This window comes from Lissotriton helveticus, chromosome 5_1 (genome assembly GCF_964261635.1).
Source record: "Lissotriton helveticus chromosome 5_1, aLisHel1.1, whole genome shotgun sequence".
Lineage (NCBI taxonomy): Eukaryota > Metazoa > Chordata > Amphibia > Caudata > Salamandridae > Lissotriton > Lissotriton helveticus.
This window is the reverse complement of record NC_136065.1, coordinates 153,357,542-153,381,346: the sequence shown is the minus strand read 5'-3', so window position 1 is coordinate 153,381,346 and position 23,805 is coordinate 153,357,542.

Sequence of the window (23,805 nt, the reverse complement as noted above, 5' to 3'; positions counted from 1 at the left end):
GCAAAGCGAGTTCATAATTATACTTGCTAGAAGGGTGGGGTAAGGTTACTCTACTAACAATTGAATATTATCCTTAGTGTGAATAGCGCCGTCTATTCCGAAGTGTGGATACTTGAATGTATGTAAACTATCCTAATTAGTGAAACGAACAGATGTTGTCTTTATAAGTGATTGTTAAGAATTAATTTACACTGAAAAGTGTTCTTAAAATGGCGCTGTGAAAAGATTTTGTGAAGGAGGGGTAAGCGCCAGGAGTGAGAAGCGAGAAACCGCAGCTGCTGTGTACGTCACAGAGCCGCGCAGGGATTGGGTGACCTACGTCACAAGCTGTATTCTGATTGGCTCCTGAGTCTCTGACGGCCTGTGAGCTGATTGGTCCTTAGGAAAATCTCCAAAATTTATTGGTTGAGCAGGAAACTGACGTAGCTCAACTGCCATTGGCTTGTTGGTGTGTTTCGCGCACGGATTGGTTGTTTTGTGGAACATCCCGGAAATATTTTACGAACGATTTTGTGAATTAAATTTTACTTTTGAAAATGAGTTATCATTTTAAACATGTTGAGAAAAAGACAACATTATTTCAGAAATTTAAGAATTTATTTTCACCTGACAAGAAAATCGAAACGCGAGGTGGTAAACTACTTCATAAGTATAAAACACCTGCAGCGTACATGGAAGGTGAATACGGATATCATACTGTCTTATGGTTCGACAGTTGGAAACGTTATACTAAAAACGATGGTGTTTTGACTTGGCCTGATGATGGTTCATTTAATGTAAGAGTTTTAAGAAACTTACGAGAGAAAATGAATGCTCTTGTTCCAAAACCGAGACCAACTCAATTTGAAGCTTTAGTTGAGTGGGAAGATGAGATGTATCAGTTACAAAGAGAAGCTAGTGGAATTAAAAGACCTTCTAAAAGTCCATCATGGAAAAGAGAAACTCATGAAGATAGATTACGAATGTGGAGACAGGGAAACATGAGTGAAGGATTGTATTTAATTCATGAAATGGTAATGGGTTCTCCTACAGGAAAATCTATGGAAAGTGAATCTGAGGATGCAGTTATGGAAGAAATATATACAACTGCTAGAAACAAACAGACTAATCAGCCTTTGAGACCTCCTAGATCATGGTCTACTCCGGTGGTTTCTACTGAAACTTCACCGAGTGCACCTCCAATTAGCGAAGCTCCTAAACTTTATCCAAATAATTGTGAAATCACTGAAACTCCTAGAAGACCAGAATTTGAGAATGCTCGAAATGAGGGTAGACATTTTTCAATGACTCCAAGAGCAAGGGAACCTCCAAAAGATTATGCAAGAGAGACAAGAAATGTTGATGAGGTCGATTATAATGAATACTTAAGGTCTAAAGAAGAATTAATCAAAAGAATGACAAAAAGCATGGAAGCTGTCACAGTTCCAGTAACAATAGGTCCTGTTCAACCTGTATTTGATCAAAGAAATACAAACAAAACTGGATTAACTATTCCTTTAAATACAGAAATTCAAAAGCCTGCTGAAAAATTTTATTCAGACTTGACTGAATTAAACACTTCTAGATCGAGAATGCCTGATTTAACCTTTAATGAGGATTTATCTCCAAAAACACCAATGGGTGCTATGTCAGATGTAGGAAGTCCTGAAGTCAGGGTAACCACACCAAAGCTTGATGTGGCCAAATTAAAAGCAAATATTGAAGAATTAATAATTGGAACAATTGGCCCAGATAGTTTAAATTACTATCGGGATGATGAACTATTATTCATTTGCAAAAGCATTCAGTGGAAAACGAAAAATAAATATGATCAATTAGAGGATCTAGCTGCAGAACTTGAAATCGATGTGAGTAAACAAAAGAATTTTGCAAAACATTACAGATTAGATTTCTCAGAAAGCGACATTGAGAGTTTGAACTCAATGGGAAGAATAGTTCACATTAAAGATTTAATTGTCTATATCAAAAAGCTAGGAGAACTGAACAAATGGAGAGTGAAATGGACTAAAAGGAAGGAAGATGAAAGATTAGAAAGAATGTCAAAACAATTTCCAATGAGAGAAGTTGCAGGTGGAGGATATGTTCATGTCCCATGGTCGAGACAGGACATTCTGTTATTCACAAATGACTTTCCTAAATTAAGAGAGAAACCTGTTGAGTGGTACAGGCAAGTCGATAGATTTATCAAAGTGTCAAAAGTTCTGTGGATTGATTTGGATGGATTTTTTGACATTGTTGTTCCATCTGATCTTTGGACAGAATGTAAAATTTCTATTAGTTGGCCAAAAACAGAACCTGAGCGAATTAAAGAAACAGGTGCCCCAAATCCACTCGTAATGGATTTTTATGAGAAAGTAATTGTTTGGATGAAAAACAAAATTCCACCCAAAGAAGTTGATTGGGTTAAAATAGAAAGAACAGAGCAGGAAACAAAAGAATCAGTTCATTCTTTTTATGAAAGACTACTGTTAATCTTTAAACAATACAGTGGTTATGAAAAATTAGATGAGAAAGACATGAGTCATTTTATCTATAGATTTGTTTATGGACTAAAACCTGAAATTGGAGAAATGATCAGAACTAGTATTGTCGGATGGCAAGCACTATCTATTGATGATATTCTGAGAAAAGCAAAATATTGTAGCGATGAATTAGAAGTAAAACAGAAGAAGCTAAAGGAGAAAGCCATGTGGGCACAGGTAAAGGTAGCTGAGCAACAGATTGCCAGCATGGGAAACAAGAACACTAATTTTGTTCAAACTGGAAATACGAACCAGATACAAGGAAAGTTTAAAGGTAATAATTTCCAAAAGAAATTTAGCCCAAAGATAGAAGAGCTGAAACAAAGATTACCTTGTTTTAATTGTGGCGAAATTGGACATTGGAGGGACGAGTGTCCTCATCCTCCTAGAAACTTAAAGAATCCCTTATTGAATCCACAGATGCAGAATGGTGTTAACGTGCAGCAACAGCTACAGATGCAACAGGGGTTAAATGAATTTAATATTCAGCGACAGTTACAACAACAGCAACAACAACAGGTGAATAATCGTCAGGACCAGTTGCCACAACCACCTTTTCCGAATTGTGGGGGAGTTCAAAAATATAATCCAAACGTGGGATTTCAGGGATGTGAACAGGTAATAAAACCACAAAAACAGCAAAAGCAGCAAAGGGTTCAAATGCAAAATGCTTCACAACAATTTTTATTAACAGAAAGCCAAGACAGTGATTCTGATGATTATTGCTGACGGTGCCCGAGAGAGGAGGAAGAGTGTGTTGTTGGAGCCACTCTTGAGGTTGACCAGTCTGGTCCTTATGTAAACGGGAAAGTTAATGATGTAGACATCACTTTTCTAGTGGACACTGGTGCTACCCGTTCTACTGTTAGATCAGTGGAAATTGAAAACCTACCTCTCTCTGGGGATACCATCCAAGTTGTCGGAGTAAGTAATCAGCAAATTAAAACAGATTTAACTGATCCAGTACCAGTTGAAATTGGAAATTACAGAGACAAACACAGATTTGTGGTTTGTAATAGTAGTCCAGTAAATCTATTAGGTAGAGACATACTATGTAAAATGAATTGCAGAATATATTGTTCTCCTGAAGGAGTTGAATTACAAACAATGGAGGAAGATGGTTTGTACAGAATGACAATGATGATGATGGAAGCAGAAGAAACAAAATTGTTTCCTGCATTTGAAGAAAAAGATTTACCTGAAGAGCTAAAAGAAACAGTGAAATCTGAAATATGGGATTTTACTGGGAATGAGATGGGTCTGATGAAAAACGTAGATCCTGTTAAAATTGCATTGAAGCAGGGAATAGAATTTCCAAACACTCCACAATATAAAATGAAAACAGAGACAATTGAAGGTATTACACCTGTAATTGAAAAATTAATCAAGCAAGGTGTATTGGAAGAAATGAAGAGTAGCTCTTGTAATTCACCAATTATGGGAGTTAAAAAGGCTAACGGAACATTTAGGATCGTACAAGATCTGAGAAAGGTTAATCAAATTGTTATTCCATGTTGTCCTGTGGTTCCAAATCCAGCAGTGATTCTATTTCAGATTCCATATGATGCTGAATGGTACACAGTCATTGACCTTTGCAATGCATTCTTTACTGTTCCTCTACACCCAGACAGTTATGAAATCTTTGCTTTCAGATTCCAAGGTAAGACCCTTGGATGGACAAGAATCCCTCAGGGCTATACAGAAAGTCCTTCAATCTTTAACGAACTGTTAAAAAGATCATTAGAAGATTTAGACTTACCAGGTAGGTCTACGTTGGTACAGTATATTGATGATTTGTTAATAGCTGCAAAGACAAGAGAAAATTGTGTAACAGACACAATAATTCTGTTAAATCGCCTTGCAGAAGAAGGACATAAAGTGTCCCCAGCAAAATTACAGTTTTGCAAACAGGAAGTGAAATATCTTGGTCACAGAATTGCAAAGGGAAAAAGACAAGTAACAATAGAGAGAATAAAAATGATTCAGGCAATGTTACCGCCAAGAACACAAAGACAGGTCAGAATGTTCTTGGGAATGGTAGGTTACTGTCGACAATGGATAAGTGGATTTTCGGTAATTGCGAAACCACTACAAAGACTGACCAAATCAGATGTAAAAGATCCAATTATTCTCAATGATGTTGAGATGGAATCTTTTGAAAACTTGAAAAAGAGCTTATGCCAAGCTCCTGCTTTGGGTATGCCAAATTATGAGAAAGATTTTGAACTGTATTGCAGTGAGAGAGAAGGATGTGCATTATCTGTATTAATACAGAGACATGGAAATTTAAAGAAACCTATTGCATACTTCTCTGCAGTTCTTGATCCAATTGCAAAAGCATTACCAGGTTGTTTAAAAGCAGTTGCAGCTACTAGTATCAGTCTTGAACAAAGTGAAGGAATCATTATGGGATTTCCTGTGAAAGTTTTTGTGCCTCATTCAGTTGAAATATTACTGACAAGAGGTAAGACTCAACATTTAACAAGTAGCAGATTAACAAAGTATGAGAAAATCATACTGGGAGCAGATAATGTTTCGATTTCAAGATGTTTGAATCTGAATCCTTCTACATTACTGCCTGATTCTGAAATTGTTGATGACATCGAGACAGAACATGAATGTTTAGATGTCATGGAATTCTGCACAAAACCAAGAAAAGACATCAAAGACAGACCTTTGCCTGAATCGGATTTTGTCTACTTTGTAGATGGCTCATGCTTAAGATCCGAAGGTGGTGTCTTGAAAGCTTCATACTCAGTTTGTACAGTCGAAAACATTAAAGAGGCATCATGTCTTGAAGGAGTTCGTTCAGCACAAGTGGCTGAATTGATTGCTTTAATTCGTGCATGTGAAATATCAAAAGATATAAGAGTTACCATCATTACTGATAGTCAGTATGGGTACGGAGTTGTGCATGATTATGGACAACTCTGGTCACAGAGAGGATACATGACATCAACAGGGTCACCAATTAAAAATGCAGTTTTCATTAGAAGATTAATTGAAGCAATACAATTGCCAAAAGAAATTGCCATAGTCAAGTGTGCAGCACACACTAGAGGAACTGATTATATTTCCAAAGGAAATGCCTTCGCAGACGAGACAGCAAAGTACTGCGCAAGGAAAAATTATTCTTACAATCGGAATAGAAGTACAGAAACTGATTCAAATTCATTAATGCTAACAACTATTGTAGAAACATGGAATGAGATTAGAGATTTACAAAACGAAGCAGATGATGAAGAAAAAGACCAGTGGTTAAGATCAGATTGTAGACAACGTGATGAAGATGGAGTGTGGGTTTACAAAGATGGGAGAGTAGTTTTACCAAATTGCATGATTTCTGACATGGCCAGATTATATCATGGTCCTGCACATTTAGGAAGAGATTCTATGGTCAGACTGTTTAAAGAAACATGGTTCAATACCAAGTTTAGAACCATTGCAGAATCTTTTTGTCAAAGGTGTTTGTCATGCCAACAAATGAATCCTAACAGAAAATCAGTGGTGGGGACAGGAATAATTGGTCGAGAAGGTGGTCCCTTTACCAGGTTACAAATAGATTTCATTGAAATGCCCTTACACAACTGTTTGAAATATGTACTTGTAATTGTATGCTTGTTCTCAAGGTGGGTAGAAGCTTTTCCTACAAGACATTGTGATTCAATTACAGTAGCAAAACTAATGCTCAGAGAAATCATCCCAAGGTACGGTTTTCCAGTCACTATTGAGAGTGATGGAGGAAGTCATTTTGATAACAAACTGTTGAAATTAATTTGCGAAGCTATGAGTATTGAGCAGAAAATACACTGTGCATACAGACCAGAGGCATCAGGTGTAGTTGAACAAATAAATGGAACTATCAAAAACAGAATTGGAAAAATGTGTCTAGAGACAGGAGTTAAGTGGACTGATGCTCTTCCACTTGTTTTGATGTCAATAAGAAGTACACCAGATAAAAAGACAGGTTTGAGTCCTCATGAAATTTTGATGGGAAGAGTTATGAGGCAAGCTTTTGTACCTGTAGGTAAACTGTTGAGCATAAATGACAGTGCAATTTTGGATTACTGTAAAAGGTTATCTGATATGGTAACTTCTGTGTCTAATCAGGTGGGAACTGAAGCTCAATCAAATGACAAAGTTTTGACACATGATCTGAGACCTGGAGACTGGGTCAGAACGAAAGTACATCGGAGGAGGAATTGTCTATCTCCTAGATGGCAGAAGCCTAGGCAGGTAATCTTGATCACTACTAATGCTGTAAAGTGCAGAGGATTGAAGCGTTGGATTCATCCAAGTCATACTATTCCAATACCAACTCCTGAGAATTCTGATGTTGAAAGTGATACCACAGATGACTCTGATTCTGAAGCAGAAGACAGAACAGAAGGTGAAGTAATTCCAGATTCTGAAGATCGACAAGAAAGTCGACATCTGGAAACTGTGCCGGTGAATGGAAATCTGGCAAGAAAAGACTTAGAAATAATTGAAATAGATTCTGAAGGTGAAGAGAATCTGTTAAAAGGAAAGATAACTGAGGATTCGGTTGTCTCTATTGAAGACAAAGAAGCTGAACCAAAAGAAGTTTCAGACCAGGAGAGTATCGAAAGGCAGAGAACAAGCTCTGAAGTAAGGAACAAAAATCCGAAATCTGGGAAGCTAAAGGTAATTGAGGAAGAGGAGGAGAACGAATTACCGAGTACCAGTGATGGAAGACAAAGTGAAGTTCCTGAAGGAGTGAAATTGCCATATAGAGAAGTTCCTGAGTCAATTGAAATTTCAGACTACGAAACTGAGGAAAGTGACGTGGAAGGTGGAAGTGAAAACAGAAAGAAAAGGACTTGGAAATCAGAATCGAATAATTCTGAACCAAAGAAGAAGTACGTGAGAAAAGCAAACTACTGGCCTGGTGGAAGATTGAGAGTCAGATTGATTAAAAAGCCAATAGAACAAGTTGAAGAAATAAGTAGTCAAAAGAGTCCTGGAAAAGAAGTTGGAGTTGGGAGGAAAATAGAGGTGATATCGAGAAAAGGGAAGAGAATAATTAGACCAAACCAGAAATACAAGTCTCCTGAGTGGACTTACTTAGTAATTCCACCTGTTATAGACATATATGATAGTAGTGAAGAAGAAAACGAAATCCAAGAAATTAGTGACAATGATTGAAGTACAAATTTATTAAATTGGCATAAGGCTGAAGAAATCCTGTTAGTTGACACAAGGTCGAAGAAAAACTGTCTAGTAGAAGAAAAACTTATGTATGACATAAGGTTGAAGAAATCTTGTTTAGGGTTATAAAAAGAAAAATATTTTAAAAGGGGGGTGTATATAAATTTTAAAATTTATTTTTATTTTTAATTTTATTTTTGAGGCTAAAACTAACCTGAAAATGCCTTACATTAAGGAGAGCACTTCAAAATGCTCTGTTTTTAAAAGATGCTGTAAGATGACTCTGGTGTGTCTGCTCATTTTAGTTCTGCTCTGGTTGGTACTAGCTGTGATTATACCTTTAGAAATGAATAGAGAATTACACAAAGTTAACATAACAAGCAAAGCTCTGGTTAGCCAAACTAAACATAGTGCATCTGCAAAAGTAATTGATCATCAGCCTAACATTCATCAAGATAAATCAATAGGTGATTTTTCAAGCAATACATTCACAAAGCTTTTGAGTGAATATGTAAAGGTAATGGATGCAAAGGATTGTTATGTGTGCGTTAAGTTACCCGCTTCTGTTTCTGAGGGAGTAACATATAATATGCTTCCTCTCACTTATGCTGTTACATGTAGTGTATTAACTAGTTTATTTTATCAAACTGGTCGTTTAGAATATTACTATTCAAATTATGATGAGATTTTTGCTAATGTCAAGATTGATAATGCTTTAAATAAGCATAAGAAAGCTAAACAATTAAGAGAATATTTCCTTGTTACTAACGAACTCACTTATGAGTATGCTTACAAGAATAATCTAACATGTAAATTAAGTGCTGAAGGAAAGAAATTTCTGAATATGGTTGAGGAGAGAAGAGCAATTTATAAGAGAAATGAATTAGTCAAGCAGACTAAGTCATCATTCTGGCAAAAAGAGGATGAGAAATTGAATGGCAAAATGCTTGAAAATATTGCAATTCACATAGACAAACCTGTTAGTGGAAAGCTTTGCATTAGAAGAGATAACACACTTTTTGATAATTATTTTGTAGGTGCAAGCAACTGTGAAGATACTTATCAGATTATGGGAGGTTGGGGATTTAAAGGTGGAAAAGATCCTATCTTTCCTGGAATTTATTTTGTTTGTGGTGACAAAGCCTACTACAACCTTCCAGACCATTGGTATGGAACTTGTTATGTGGGAATTGTTTTTCCTAAAGTGTTTCATGTTGACAGAGATTCAGAAGGATTATTTAAAATTCATAATTATGTAAATAGAGCTAAAAGAGAAACTTTTACTGAAGTTCTGGGAGATATTTTCCAAGCTGTAATACCTTTTGTTGGTATAACCCTAAATGCAGGGAGAATCAGAAAATTGTCCACTATAGTTGATAGATTATCAACTGACACTGCTGATGGATTTCAATTAGTGAATGTTGAAGTTATTGCAATTAGATCCATGGTAATTCAAGACCGTCTTGCTTTAGACATACTCCTAGCAAAAGAGGGAGGAGTCTGTGGCATTTTGCATGTCCAACATTGCTGTACATATATACCGGATGAAAGTAAAAATATTGAAATGTATATTAAGAATATTACACAAATGCATTCTGAAATAATTCCTTTAAAAGAAGAAGATTTTACTGGGAAACTTTCAAATAGGTTTCAAGCAATTAAAAACTGGTTTCATAATATCGGAAGTTCAATTCTTGGCAAGATTCTGGCACCTTTGATTATAATTATATTCATTTTTATTTTGACTAAAGTAGGTTGTCTGTTGCATAAAAGAAAGAAGCATTTGAGAGAAAAGAAGAGAATTTATAAACTCAGAAAAGAAGAGGAAAGGGAGATTGAGTTGCAGGAGTTACATAGAGAGCGTCATGTTAATTGCAAGGATTATGCTGAAACAGACTTTTAGGTTTACTAATACAATGAATTTGAATCGATTTCTTATAAATTAAATTTACCAAAATTTTGAGTGCTGGTGTGGTGATTTGTTAATCACCAGATGAGGGAGTTGATGGAGCGAGATAGAAAACAAAATTTTGTTTAAACTCGCAAAGTCACATTTCCATAACATGAATAAAATTATTAATGATTTGTGATATGTTGTGCTAATACAACCTAGATTAAACTTTACACGTGGGGGGACTAACATGTGTGCTCATAAACGTGCATAAATGTTGCATCTTTTTGTTCGTGCAAAATAATAAAATAATTTATTGTTTTCGTTTTTGTCATTACTAACTTGCTGCATATTTAAAATAAGCATGTGCTTGTTTTGCTTTTCCTTGTCTGTGTGATGTCATTTCTACTATTCTAGGTGCATATGGGTCTCATAGAAAAACGGAGACTGGTAAATATAAACGCTGCTTTATTTGTTTGCAATGGCTAGGTAACATTTTGATTAATCGGGTGGGCTAATTATTTAGTAAACCATGGGGTGGATACAGAATATACTTTATTTCTTACATTAATACTTTTCTTGTGTTTGTTTTATACTAGAAATCATAAGTTGCCTGCTTTTGAGGCCTAACTATTTGAGCCGCAAAATAAAAGCTGATCCATATTTCTGCAGAAAGTCACGAGACGCCCATTCTGAATTAAAACGTTTATTGAAGCTGCATTCACAAAGCAAAAACTGATGAGCTGACATCATTCTGTCGGACATGGCCAAGGTCGAAAGAGAACTTTTTGTCAGTCCTTAACTTGGCATCCGCGGAAGTTGCACTGTAAGACTATGGAAGCTGCGAGGATGACTTAAAACAAAGTTGCAATCGCAGGAAGCCTCTGGCTTCACGTGGAAGAGACAATGGTCTTTGTAAGACATGATTTTGTGGAACTTTTTAAGAATCGGGTGACATGTCACTTGTCACTCTCAGCCAATGGGACGTCGAGTATTTCTGAAAACTTTCCTTTGCTAGTTTAGTTAGCGTAGAAAGGTATAAAAAGTCATGCCCTTAGGGTTGGGCTGGCTGCTGCTTTCTGACTTTCCGATGAGGGTGATGTGCTGCTGGACTTTGCGTGGAGCACGTAAGAATCCTCAAAGAACTTTACTTTAATTTCTGTTTATTTAGTTCAGTTAGGGAAATAGGTTTTAGAAATGCTAAACTTTATATAATTTCTTTAAATTGATTCAATTGCTTAAATTGTATTTTTCCATATTTCTTACTATCATGCTTGCTTTATTGCAAATAAAATTTCATTTATAAAACTTACAACTTATATACCATAATTTAGAAAATAAAATCTTACTTTTGACAAACAAGCTGGTCTTGGTTATTTAGAAGTATAGGTTACCTTTAGCTAGATCACGTCGCCTATGGTGGTCGTTTAAATGGTTGGGTTTTATTCTAATGACAATATTCTTTCTGCAAATGTATAAAATTGTATATAGTGTGTAGATAATGTGTATATAGATTTATTCTGACCACCTGATTCAGTAGGCCCAAAAATATATCAGGTTCATAAATGGGTCCATGTATAGTTTAGAATTTTGTTTATAGGTTATGAAATTGGGTAGCGTAGTTTATGATATATTTTCTATAGCCCGCTGGATCACCTGCATGGGCCCATTCTAAGATGACGTCAAGTGACAGATCCAGGGAAAGTTCTGTCATCGGGGGCTCCATCTTCTCACATACTCTACGGGCATTATTATGGAATTTTAGCGTAGGGCAGCCCAACAAAGTACCATGCTGTGCTGCCCTATGACAACATGAAAGGGCAGGAATGAAGCAATATGGTGCATTCCTGTCCTTTCACCCTGCGCTGCAGCTGTTTCGGCAGCCTAGCACCAGCGCAGGCACCCTTGCACCATGGTGTTAGGTGCCTCTGTTGCAGGCAGGATTGTTATTATGCAGGAATGGGCACCTATGGAGGCACTTTCTGCTTTCTAAGTGTGCTGCAGAATGCAGCACACGTTGTAAGAGGAAAAACAAGGAAACATTAACATATTTCTCCTCTTTATGCCTCAACTAGGGAGGTGTACGGATTTGACTCTTGCCCAGGTTTACATCGCTTTGTAAATCAGGGGCAACATTAAATTCTATGAGTGTTGCATGGAAAAACCCACCGCAACACCCATGGAACGCCTCTCGGGCACAGAGTAAGACAACTCTGCGATATGTGCTACATCGCTGTACTCATGATTTGTGAGGACACTCAAAGCCACACAGGGTGGCTTTGCGTGGCTTCATAAATCTTTATGAGAGCCCTGCGTCATGCATTTACCACTTTACGTAGTGCAAAAGTGATGCAGGGCTCTCATAAATAAGCCCCTAAATGGGGCAGGAGAATGAAGACTGAGGCATCTGTTTTTGTACCTTTACTGTTCTCAAAATGAAACCATAAGCCCAATTTTTCAATACAGTTTCCATTTCATGCTTCCCTGGGGTTGGGTCTCATTCTCCCATGAGGATGGGTCTCATGCTTTCCTGGGGTTGGTTCTCATGCTGCCCTGGGGTTGGATCCATGCTTCCCTGGGGTTGGGAATTCTGTTCCTTTCTGGTTGGTTCTCGTGATCCCCAGGGGTTTAGTCTAAAGCTCCTATGGGGTTGCGTCTCTAGGTCCCCGGGGGTTTGTTCTCATGCTCTCCTCGTGTTGCGCAAACAGCTCCTCTAGGGTTCGGACTCGTGCTCCTCTCAGATTGTTACTCATTATTCCCTCAGGGTTGGGTTCTAAGCTCCCAAGTTGCTTGGTCTTAAGCTCCCCATGAGTTGATACTCATGCTCCCCAGGGGTTGGGTCTCATACTCTCCAGGTATTGGTTCTCATGCTCCTATAGGGTTGGTTCTCATGCTACACTGGGGTTGGGTCTCATGCTTTCCTCAGTTTGGGTCTCATGATCTCCTTGGGGTGGGTCTGAAGCTCCCATTCAACTGAGTCTCAAGTTCCACTGTGGTTGGTTCTCATGCTCCCTTCACTTCATTTGTTCTCATGCTCCCCTGGGTTTGAGTCTCAAGCTCCCCTTGGTTTTGACTCATGGCCCCCTGGGGTTTGTTCTCATGATGACCTGGCACTGGGTTTCAAGCTCCCCTGCGTTGGTTCTCATGCCCTCTTGGGATTGGTTTTCAAGGTTCCCCAGCGGTTGTGTCTCATGCTACCCTGGGTGTTGGGTCTCATGCTTCCCTTGGTTTGGGTCTAATGCTGCCCTGGCTGTTGGGTCTTATGCTCTCCTGGGGTTGATTCTCATATTCCCCTGGGTGTTGGGTCTCATTCTCCCCTGGGTGGTGGGTCTCATGCTCTCATGGGGTTGGTTTACATACTCCCCTGGGGTTGGATCTCATGCTGATTCTTAGGCTCCCCAGGGGATGCGTCTCATAGTTGTCTGGTGTTGGGCTGTAGTCTAAAATTTCTTGTGCTGATCCATGCAAATGATCCACAACGGATATGCCCCCACACAAGGACTGATGTTCCCAAACCTGGCTGGAAAGGTCAATTAAAACAATGTTAGCCATTCTATAACTATGCAGATGCACAAAATATATTGACTTACCAATTATTTTTTTCATTGAGGCCCTCAATGTATGCAGTTTTATTATAGGTCTATGGATCTTACACAAATATACAGGCTAGGATGAACAAACTCAACAAGTGGGTTAAGCAAACTCAACGAGACAGGGACTAGTTATGCACTTGAAGCTTTTCTAAAATGTATCAGAATTGGGATTTTCCTAATTTCACAAGGGCACATTTTTTTAAGAGGACACTTGATGGAGGAGATGGCTAGGGTCACCCCCCTTTGCGCGGAGATTTTGGAGAGTAACAGAAATCACCCAGGTCGAGCGACTAGTGAAGCAATTCCTGTAAAACTGTTGCATTAAGGGCCTGACGGTTCCAATCATGAGGTGCTTGCAGAGCGAATCCCATACTTTTATGGAGCACAAAAAGCTCACATTCTCCCTGTTAGCTGGGTGTAGGGGAAGTTGTCTATGTTCAGTGATTTAGTAACACTTTAAATGAAGTAGGCCTGGTACAGGACCGCAGACCGGAAAAATGTAAAGTTAGTTAATAAGAAAGATGGGGAAAATGGGACAATGGATGTTTTGTTAGGACCAAACCTGGTTGGTTCATTTGTGTACAAAGCTGGAGGAGTTAAAGTTAATGGGCTGTTTGATCAGAGAGACATGTGTATGTAAGTTAGAATTTCTACAAATGAAAAAGCCATTCCACCTTTCCCAAAGCTGCAGAGTTCAGTCTGGCAGTGCTTAATCACTGAAACCTTTGCATTTGGATTAGGGTGTGTATATGATTGTAATACATGCCTAAATGTGAACAGTATGGACTACTTATTCAAGTGTAAGCCAGCCATGCTTTTTTAGACAATTGAATGGAATGCACTGTACCTTACTGTGACACCCCTTTTTGACTGGGAGAGTGTTAGTGTAAGAACATGCATCTTTTTTGCAAGATCAGCCACATTTTTCGACTGATGCTGCTGGTTTGTGGATCTGTACACTGAGACTCTGCCGACTAGGATTTAATGCATGTCCTCAGACACCTAAAACATGCAGAAATTGTCTATGCTCCTAATTTCCATATTTAACTTACCTACAAGTCCCTAGTATGTGGCCCAACGTGTTGCCAGATCCTGTATGTTAAATGCCATTAGTGGACTGCAGCACCCATTATGTCACCCACTAGAGTGCAGGCCTACCACTGTAACCCGCCTGTGTAGTTTTAAAATTACAAATTCCCCCTGTTAAAATAACTTTTTCTGACAAGCCTAAACCGTCCTTTTAAATATTAATGTCACCCCCTAAGTATAGGGCAAGATGCATGGTATTTAAAAGGGAGACATATAAAAGTTTAATGTTAAAGATTTCCATACATTGAAAATGCCTCAAAAGCAATTTACACTGTAGCATGATTCCTTAAGAAAGCATTGAGATACAACATTACCTTTGATAATGTGATATTTGGTTAGAAAAAAGCTACAAAATATATTTTATGGACTTTTTCACATGTTTTATCGCAAGGCAAATTTAATGGTGAAGTCCTATTTTAATAAATATGTTGGAAGAGTTATTTTTAGAAAATTTCCTTTTACCTGCTTAAAGACTTTAGAAGCCAATTTGTATGAGCTTCAACTATAACCTGGTAGATGAATAGCCCCCTTGATGAGGTGTGAGTTTGCTCTTAGAGATGGGAAAAAGGCTGTTGGGTTGATGAGGATTCTGTTTTCTCCCAGAATGACCATCTGCGCTGCACCCAGTCACAGGCAAATGTTAGCTGAAACCTGGGCAAGACACTTCTTGTTACCCCAGTCAGGCAGGCACGGATCTCAGTGGGAGAAAGGATACTCTCAGAACTGGTTTGAAGTGACCACAGAGGAGGGATTGCTCATTTTGCTGGCCAGTGGGTGCAAAGGCACAGAGGCTCTGCACAAGGGGAGGAGTGATTCACTATCTTGGATTTGGGCAGAAAGGAGCACAGTGGGATTGTTTGCAGTACATAGCACAGGAACTGCTGTAAAAGTGGGTATGGTTACTGCTGAGAACTTTTGTTCTATTGTTTTGGGAGGAGCGAAGAGTCACCACCCCCCACAGGCTAGTGCCACACATAAATGTGGCACTCAGGAGCACCATCTTTAGAACACTATTGGACCTGTGGGAGACAGAGGAAGGAATCCATTGTCTAATGAAACCTGCGAGTAGTCCTGAAAGGCGGGACATACTCCCAACTGTACAAGCACAAAGGAGTGTACTCCAAAGGTCAGGTGGCTGAACTCCTGTTAAGCTGCTGGGACACGACAAGCTGCTCAAAGCCCTTGTCCTGCAGAGCCCAGCTGACCAGTTTCAACTCTCCCGGCCCTGGACACTGCTATTGGTTTCGGCTGGATTGATTCTTGACTTGCAAGTGCAATTCCTCAGGTTCTATGTCCCTTGGCTGTGTCAAAATGTATTCCTTTTAATGTTCTGAAAAACCTGAGACGTAGAAAATGTTTGGCCCCAAAGACATCCAGAGGTCCGAGACTTACCTGCCAAGTCAGTCCGATGAAGTGTTGTGCCTGGGCCAAAGATTCAGGTTGCTCCTGCTCAGAGCTTTTCCATAGCAGCAAATCTGTTTCAGCAGGACATCGAGGAGAGTGTATCCGGCCTCATGGAGCCCTGATTGGTTACAGCTTGCAGCCTTTTCCGAGGTTTAAAAAACGTGACTTAGTTAGAAAGTTAGTAAGTAAGTAATAACGTTTATTGTATAGTTAATTAAAACCATAAAAAATAGGCATTACATCTTTAAAAAAAAAACAATATAAATCACTTCACTGTCTAAGACCCAATAAATGCTATAATCGCATTATTCCATTATTTAAATAACCTATTCAGTACCCTTATTAAAATACCAATTGCCTCGTTCTAACTCAGTCCGACATCAGCTCCATCAGTCAGATTAACCTAATGTTATTAACACTAAAATACATGTACCATATAATGTAATCCTAAAACAGAACCAGCTGTATGTACACCAGGCTAGATTATAATTTCTTGGACTCAATTAAAGACATGCCATAGCCTTTACTTGATGGCCGATGGGGCAATTCAATCCAAAGGACGAGATGTGTGTAGCCTCCAAAATTTGCCCTACTTAGAGCTACCTGTAGTTCTTTTGCGAGCAGTGCCTCCCAAAATTCAAACTAGGAAGTATTGACCTCAACACCAGGCCCCATCCATGCTAAATGACCACTGTCTCCAAGCTCAGCTCGAACGTACACATCTACAAAGTGACACGGACGTTATTTTAGAGGCACTGCTCTTGCATTAATATTCAACAATAATTTGATTAAAATATTCACAAATTTAACACATCTCCCCAGCCCACCAGGAAAACTGCAGCTGAAGCAAAAGTCAGATGCCTGTGCGCAAGAGTGAATGCCCTCTGCCAGAAAAATTGGTTTTATCAGTAGTCTCCTTAGTTGATCTAAGGCTGGGCACCAGCATAACAAATGAAACCATGATTCCCGATAATTGTTGCATAGCCTACACATAAAGACACCCCAGCCACCAGCTCAAGGCGGGTTAAAATCTCTTATTGGTAATGCAAGCACTCTCATATAGAGGATTCGGTCCATAGTATTTGCGTTAATGAGTTCCGAGAAATAGTTTTCTGGCTTACCAATGCGATAGGACTCTGGCAGGGGCTGAGCCCATTCTTGACTCTCAACAGACTGTATATCCTGTTCCCAGGAGGACTCCTTCATTTGCTTATTGATAGGTGTTTTCCATGTCCGACAAGGGATGGCACCGACCCCCAAATTGGACTCCTCGATCTTGAATAACAAAATCGCCCCTTTAAGTTGGCTGGACCAAGGATTACCCAATTTTTGAGAGATCGATTGAAAGTTGTTGTTTAAGGAATGCTTGGGGGCCTTACACACCTGATATGATATTTTAACAAGGAAGCCTTACAATCTAGTGATTGAATTATTAACCTCATCTCAAGTCTTAGCCTGGAGCGTCGGAAGTGTCGCGGTTGTTGGAATATTTTTTTATATGTTCTAATATGGCATAGCTCTAATGCTTCACCAACGCTCCTGGATAGGCAAGATGCCCGTACTGCAAAGCTGGGAGTAAGGTAGCCTTTATAACTCTTAAAATAGGTGAAACGGAAGCGCTACTTAAAAGATGATTCAGCTGGCCAATTCCGTAAGTCATGGCTGCCGCTTTCTTCTTAATATCTTTAACTAGGGCTGCTGCAGAACCAAATTCATTAAAACACATGCCCAGATATTTATAATACCTTGCAGGGGTGATAGTCTGACCTCCCAATGTACAGGTTGCCAACTTCTTCCTACAATAACTCATGAATAACAGGACATTAGTTTTGGACTGATTAACCAATAAATGATTTCCTTGTTAAACCTTCGCAAAGCGTTTAAAGCCCTTTGCAACCCTGACTTAGTATGATCCATGACCACAATTTCATCGATGTATTGGAGTATTTGTTGTCGAACTGAGCTTAGATTAGGGGGGACCAAGCTACAGCTCTCCAGAGCCTTCCCTAGATCTGCTGTATACAATGTAAACAACGTGTGCCCGCACCCAACCCTGTTTCAACCCTCAGGTCGTTTTTACTTTCTGATTTACTGTTGTTACACTAGTTTTTACTCGAACCCATGTCTCTGTGTATAGTGAAATGATGGCTCTTAACAAATTCAATGGTATACCCCAGCCCACGAGCTTCCTCCATAAAATGGCCCTATCTACCCTATCAAAAGCAGCACTATAATCTGTAAAGCAATCCTGGAGAGGTGGTCTGTTCTTCTGGGTAGCATTATGCCTAAGGATAGGAGGAGCTTGAATATTGTCTACTGTGGAAGCACCAGCCCTAAACCCTGTTTGAAAACATTGCAATATTCCCTCCTCTGCCAGTCAAGTTTCTAATTGATCCAGTAGAATTTGGGCATACACTTTTGCCTCAATATCCAATAGGGCAACCAATCTATAGTTTGAAGCTGCGGTCCGATATCTGATGTTGTATATGGGGCATTAGTTCGAAAGTGGAAATTTTCAGCAGGCGAAGGTGCCAAAAGTATTCAGATACTGATGGGTCCTTCCTTGGCCACAAATTTTGAATTTCTCCTGCTCTGATCTCTCCCATCAATTGTCAACAGATTCCCTTAGACTTCGTTCAGTGGCTATCCGGCCTAATGGAGGCCTTCTTGGCTACAGCCTGCTGCCTTGCCCCAGTGAGGTTTTATGACTTCCATTTGAGAGAATAAGGGCCTTACTTAGACTTCAGTGGATTGGGAACTCTGTTGCAACAGTGACTTAGGACCCTCTCAGCCAAAGTTAAATTATTTCCACCTAGATTAAATTTGGACAGAATTTCATTATGTAGAAAGTGGAGAATACTCCATCTCCACTTCCAACGTAACAAAAGATTCAGGGGCGTCAAAGTTTTTGACAAGTGTTTGCCTACCCTATTTAGAGCTGGTGAACATAAGGTCAGTTTTTACTGTCTGTGATCACCAGGTAATACCTGGCAGTAACAGGCATAGAAAACTGCCAATGATCCCTACGCCATGGAAGAAATATCTCATGGTGGAGGGGAGGGTCATTGTTTTTTATAATTTTCAAAAAGAAAATCCCACTTTGGGATTTTCTTTTTGAAAATAAAAAAAAAATATTGAAAGTTTGATGGATGGATTTATCATGATGGTCATACATCAAACCTACAATGCTTTTACAGGAACTGCCATGACGGCAGTTCACATAAATTAAAGAGCTGTCCACTGGGCTGTTGGACATGTCTAACTTTACCAGTGAGGGGAAACTGGTGCACCTCCTTTCCAGATTTTGCAGCACACACAATCTAAAATTGGCCATCTTCAGGTTGATGGGTGATTGTAATCTTCACCTCGATGACCCCAAATGCACTCAGAGTTCAACTTTCATAGAGGATCGTGGAGTCCTCAATCTGAATTTGTGTAATTCTACTCCCACCCATGTAGCAGGCCATCTTTTGGACCCAATTTTTTCCAATTTGGCGGACTTGTCCACAGCTTCTCCCTGCCCACTACTTTGGTCCGACCATTTCACTGTGCCTTTTACTGTCAGAGTTGCCTCTGGCGATGCACCTAAACATTCCAGCTAAATAAAAGGAACTGGGCCAGTTGTATGTTTCTGTGTTCAACAAACTACTCCATTGTACCAGGCCTTATATAAAACAACTGTTGATCATGGATCATGACAAGATTCAATGCTGGCTTATGGAGGCCGTAAAAGAAACCTACTGGTCACGGTAAAACGTTTAGGCTGCTCTCTGCCACCAAGTCCTTGGTGTAATGAAACGCTAAGACATGAGTAGGAACAACACAAGGTCCTAGAAATGCTTTGGAGCAAGTCCTATACGGAGGACACCAAAATCAACTGCATAGTAGCATAAAAATACCTTGGGCTCTGTAAATCTGCTTGAGCAGCTTTTTATTCAAATAAAATGTTAAGCGCTCAAAACTGCTCCAAAGTGCTTTTCAAGGTGGTTAAGGAATTATCTGACCCCTGTAATTTGTCTCCCTCTTCTTTACTGTCTCAGACAAGGAGCTTGTCCTTTTTTTACCTCAAAAAGTGGACAATATCCACTACCAATTGACTAGTGACAGCACACAGAAAGTATAATTGAACAATGCTGCTGTAAATACTGACACTCAGAATCTCTCGCTTGTCAAGGCTTCCAGACCACTGCTTGTTGGTCATCTAAACTTAGTACATAGTCCACTTAGCACACTGTGTCCTTCAAATCCATTCTTTAGTCTATCAAGTGTGACTCCCTGTTGGATCCCTTACCACATCAAATACTCAGTCAATTGGGTTCTAGCTTGTTAATATTGATCATGGATCTTCTTAATGCCTCACTATGTTCCTTCCTCTCCTGAAAAAAGTTAATTTGGGCATGGTCAATTTGGCAAATTTCCACCCTATCTCCTTCTTTACTATTTTCTCCAAGATTCTGGAGAAACATGTCAATGTCCAGCTGACCTCATTTGTGGAAGCTCCGAACTTTCTCCATCCATCTCAGTCTGGCTTTAAGGCTGGATACTCTTCTGAATCCTCCCTCTTGGGAGTAACTGAGCTTCTAGGGCAGTACCTGGATGAGGGAGAGATAGCCGTCTCATCTTATCCAGTCCATGAGGCTGTATCCTATAGCCTCATGGACTGGAGTTTATCAAAATAGTTGAATTCATTGTATATACATTCATCATTCTGTACTCTAATGTTGATGTCTTTAGTGAGTTTAATATCAGAACATTGATTACAAAAATATTTATTGCCTGACATAAATATTCTGGACCAAATATAATGTACAATATTGTGTCTCCATTGGGTGTAGTATTTCTATTATTATCTGTTATTTTGTAGTATCAGGTTTTACCTGCAGTAGCATGTCTAAAATGTAGGGATCAGATATGGCAAGATTATAAAACAGTGGACACCTGAAAAGAGCTCTTTCACCACATTTCTCTGCCTTATAAATTAAGTAAGTCTTTTTGACGTGTTGAGCCTTGTTGCCATTTTTATTTGCTCAGTCAGACTTCATGTAGATTGTAGGGGGTTGGCCAAAGGGCCTTCAGATTGCACAACAGGTTTCGCTGAATCGCCTGGCCTGTGGTTGGGCAATGAACCCTGGCCATATGCCCAAATCCCCAAGTTGACAACCTCTGGCGTTCATCTCCTTCGGGTATATGCTGCAATTGATGGGCAGGCTCTGAGCTGATCCTGCAGTGCAACCTATTCACTTTGGGCACAAACATTTACAATGTGCACTGGGAGGTGGCCACAGTGCATGCTGCCAGCCTCCATGTAGCCAACCCCAATGCACTGCGTTTGTTCAAAAAGCCTGGCGTGGCCTTGGCCCTGTTCAAAATATACTGTGCAGCCAACCTCTGCAGAGATGGTGTTGATAATGAATATTTAATGCAGAATTTCACGGGGCACTAATATCAAGGACAAAATATCGAAGGACAAAGTGCAGAAGGGCAAGTATGAATATTGTAGTGTTGTGCTGGACACATTCTAGTGCCTCGGCAGACACTCAGTTGGTCAGCCACTCCCTCGTGGTAGTGGACACACATGCACCCCACAGCAATTCACCGCAGGAATCATGAGTAACATGACCCTGCTAATTAAAAAGCCCATGTGCACATGCTTGCGGACAGTTTAGCAACTATACCCCGAGTGTCCGTGTAATTAATTTAGAAGCATGTGGGCCTAGGGCTCACAACACACTACAGATAGATTTCCCATACTTAACTCCACATCCATGTACCTTGATGAGATCTATGTCTTCAAGGTACTTAGACGTGGAGTTAACACTAGTAAATCTATACCTCCCCAATAGACCTAGCAGTTAAACGTCTTGTGTGAGCAAACCACCATGTGACCATACCCTAATGTGTATGGTCATCAGGCAGTCACTGGGTGCTTAGTTTTAAAAAAATTTTTGCAGCATGAACAGCAGACTTGTGGATGAGCCTGGCTGACATCTTACAGAGATCTCTGGAACCCAGACAAATACACAATGTATTTTCTCCTAAATTAAAATGTGTAGCTTTCTCTTATGAACGTCTGTTATTTGCAACCTGCTGCTCAGAATATTTCTTCATAGTGTTTCAGTGCTATTGTTTAATATATTATATACCCCCCCACTCAATGCATGTCTTCCCACTGACGTTTTCCTCCTAACACATAACAACCTATATTATTTACTATGGGCCTCATTTACAAGCCCATTGCATTGCCAGCGCATCACTTTTTAAGACACACTGGTGGTGCAGTGAGCTTGTCCATATTTTCAAAACCACATAAAATTAATCTGTGTGACTTTTTTAGCTTTTTAAATATGGGCCCTTTTCATGCAATACTCTGCATGAAAGGGGAAATCAATGGGTGTTGCTGTCGGTGTTCCCAAGCAATCTCCATGGAACCTGACACATTTCCAGATTTACGAAGTGTTGTAAACTTGGGAATGCAACAGAATCCTCTGCCCCCCAGAGGAGGCATAGGAGTGGCGCAATGAGGAAAAAAACTTTTATTTCTCCTTGTATTTTGCCCTTTCTATGTGTGCTGCAGAATGTCACACATAGAAGGAGCAAAACGCAATTAATGATTGTTTATGTGCAGGAAGGTGTCCTTTCCTGCACATAAACAATCATCCCTGCAACGCAGGCACCCTTACACCATGACGCAAGGGTGTCTGCGTTGGCGAACAGCTGCTGTTTGTACACCGGCACAAGGATGAAAAGCGGGAATGCTTCATACCTTGTAGCTATGGCACATTCCTGCCCTTTTATTTTGAAGCATGTCGGCGCAGGAGGAAGGCTTGCTGCGCTGCTGTGCGTCAAAATGTAGTATCTGAGGCCCTATGGGCCTCATTTAGGAGGCCTTGCGTCAGTTTTGCGCTTCCGATGCGTCACTTTTTGTGATGCATCGGCAGCGTAAAACATGCCTCCTGTTGCGCACTATTTACAAAGTGACGCATATAAGCAGATGCGTCACTTTGTAAACCCCTGCGCTACATTATACCTGCAAAAAGCCTCGTAATAGTGACGCAGTGAAATCTATGAGATTTCACTGCGTCACTTTTAGGATGCTGTTGCGTCAAAATCTTGCGCCTGCTTCACAGCAGGCGTAAGACTGATACAAGCCCTTTCACATGGGGCTTTCCCCATGTGAAAGGAAGCATTGCTGGAGATGCGTCACTTTTGTGACACACTACAGCAATGCGTCACTTTTGCGCTTACAGATACAGTAACTCCTTGCGCAATGATGCGTCATATTGTAAATATGACGCATCATTGGGGTCACAAGGAGGGCGCAATGAAAAGTGACGCATCGCTGTTTTCTCGCAGCGATGCGTCACTTTTCATAAATGAGGCCCCATGTGTCAAAATGTTGTTGTTCATTATGTAATGAAGTGTAAATATTTAGGTGAAACTTCAAAATTTTTGATTTGCGTACGTTTTAACTGTATTGCATCACTAAACTAAATAATGAATTCAAACAAACCATACTACAAAATACAATAGTAATTAAATAATGATTTGCCTATGGCCCCACCAGTTTTGCGTATTGTTTTCTCCTCAATCCCACAATGGATACAGATGTACTCCTGCTCTTGACAGGAGTAAATGTTTAATACTGTTCAGGGTGGTAACTGGCAGTGAATACCCACAAACAAGTACGGTTGTGTGAAGAAGATTTAAGCTGTGAACGTCACTGTGATGGCTAGAAATAGTCATGCAATCTATAATGCGGGTCAGGGGGGAAATCAGAAGACAGGAGACTCCTGGCTCATCGGCTAATCCTTAAATTGGAGCTTTGTTGATCGTGTTCTGTTCTTTCCTTTATCCTTTGCATTTCTACAATATTGGTTTAAGCTTTATCAAAGTGTTGCACCTTATAAGCTTCTAATTTGTGCCGGTGTTTACATTAGGTCTGCATAACTTATAATTGGTACAGTTGGTACAGTTGTGCTTAGGCACTCTCTCTAGAATATTGCATTCTGCACAAAGTGCAAGAGACATGTTTGGTATTTATGTGTTTGCTACACAGAAAAAATCGATGTAAACCTCTGTTGGCCAATTAAACACCTGCACTCCTTAAATAACCACGTTATGTGACATACATAGGAAG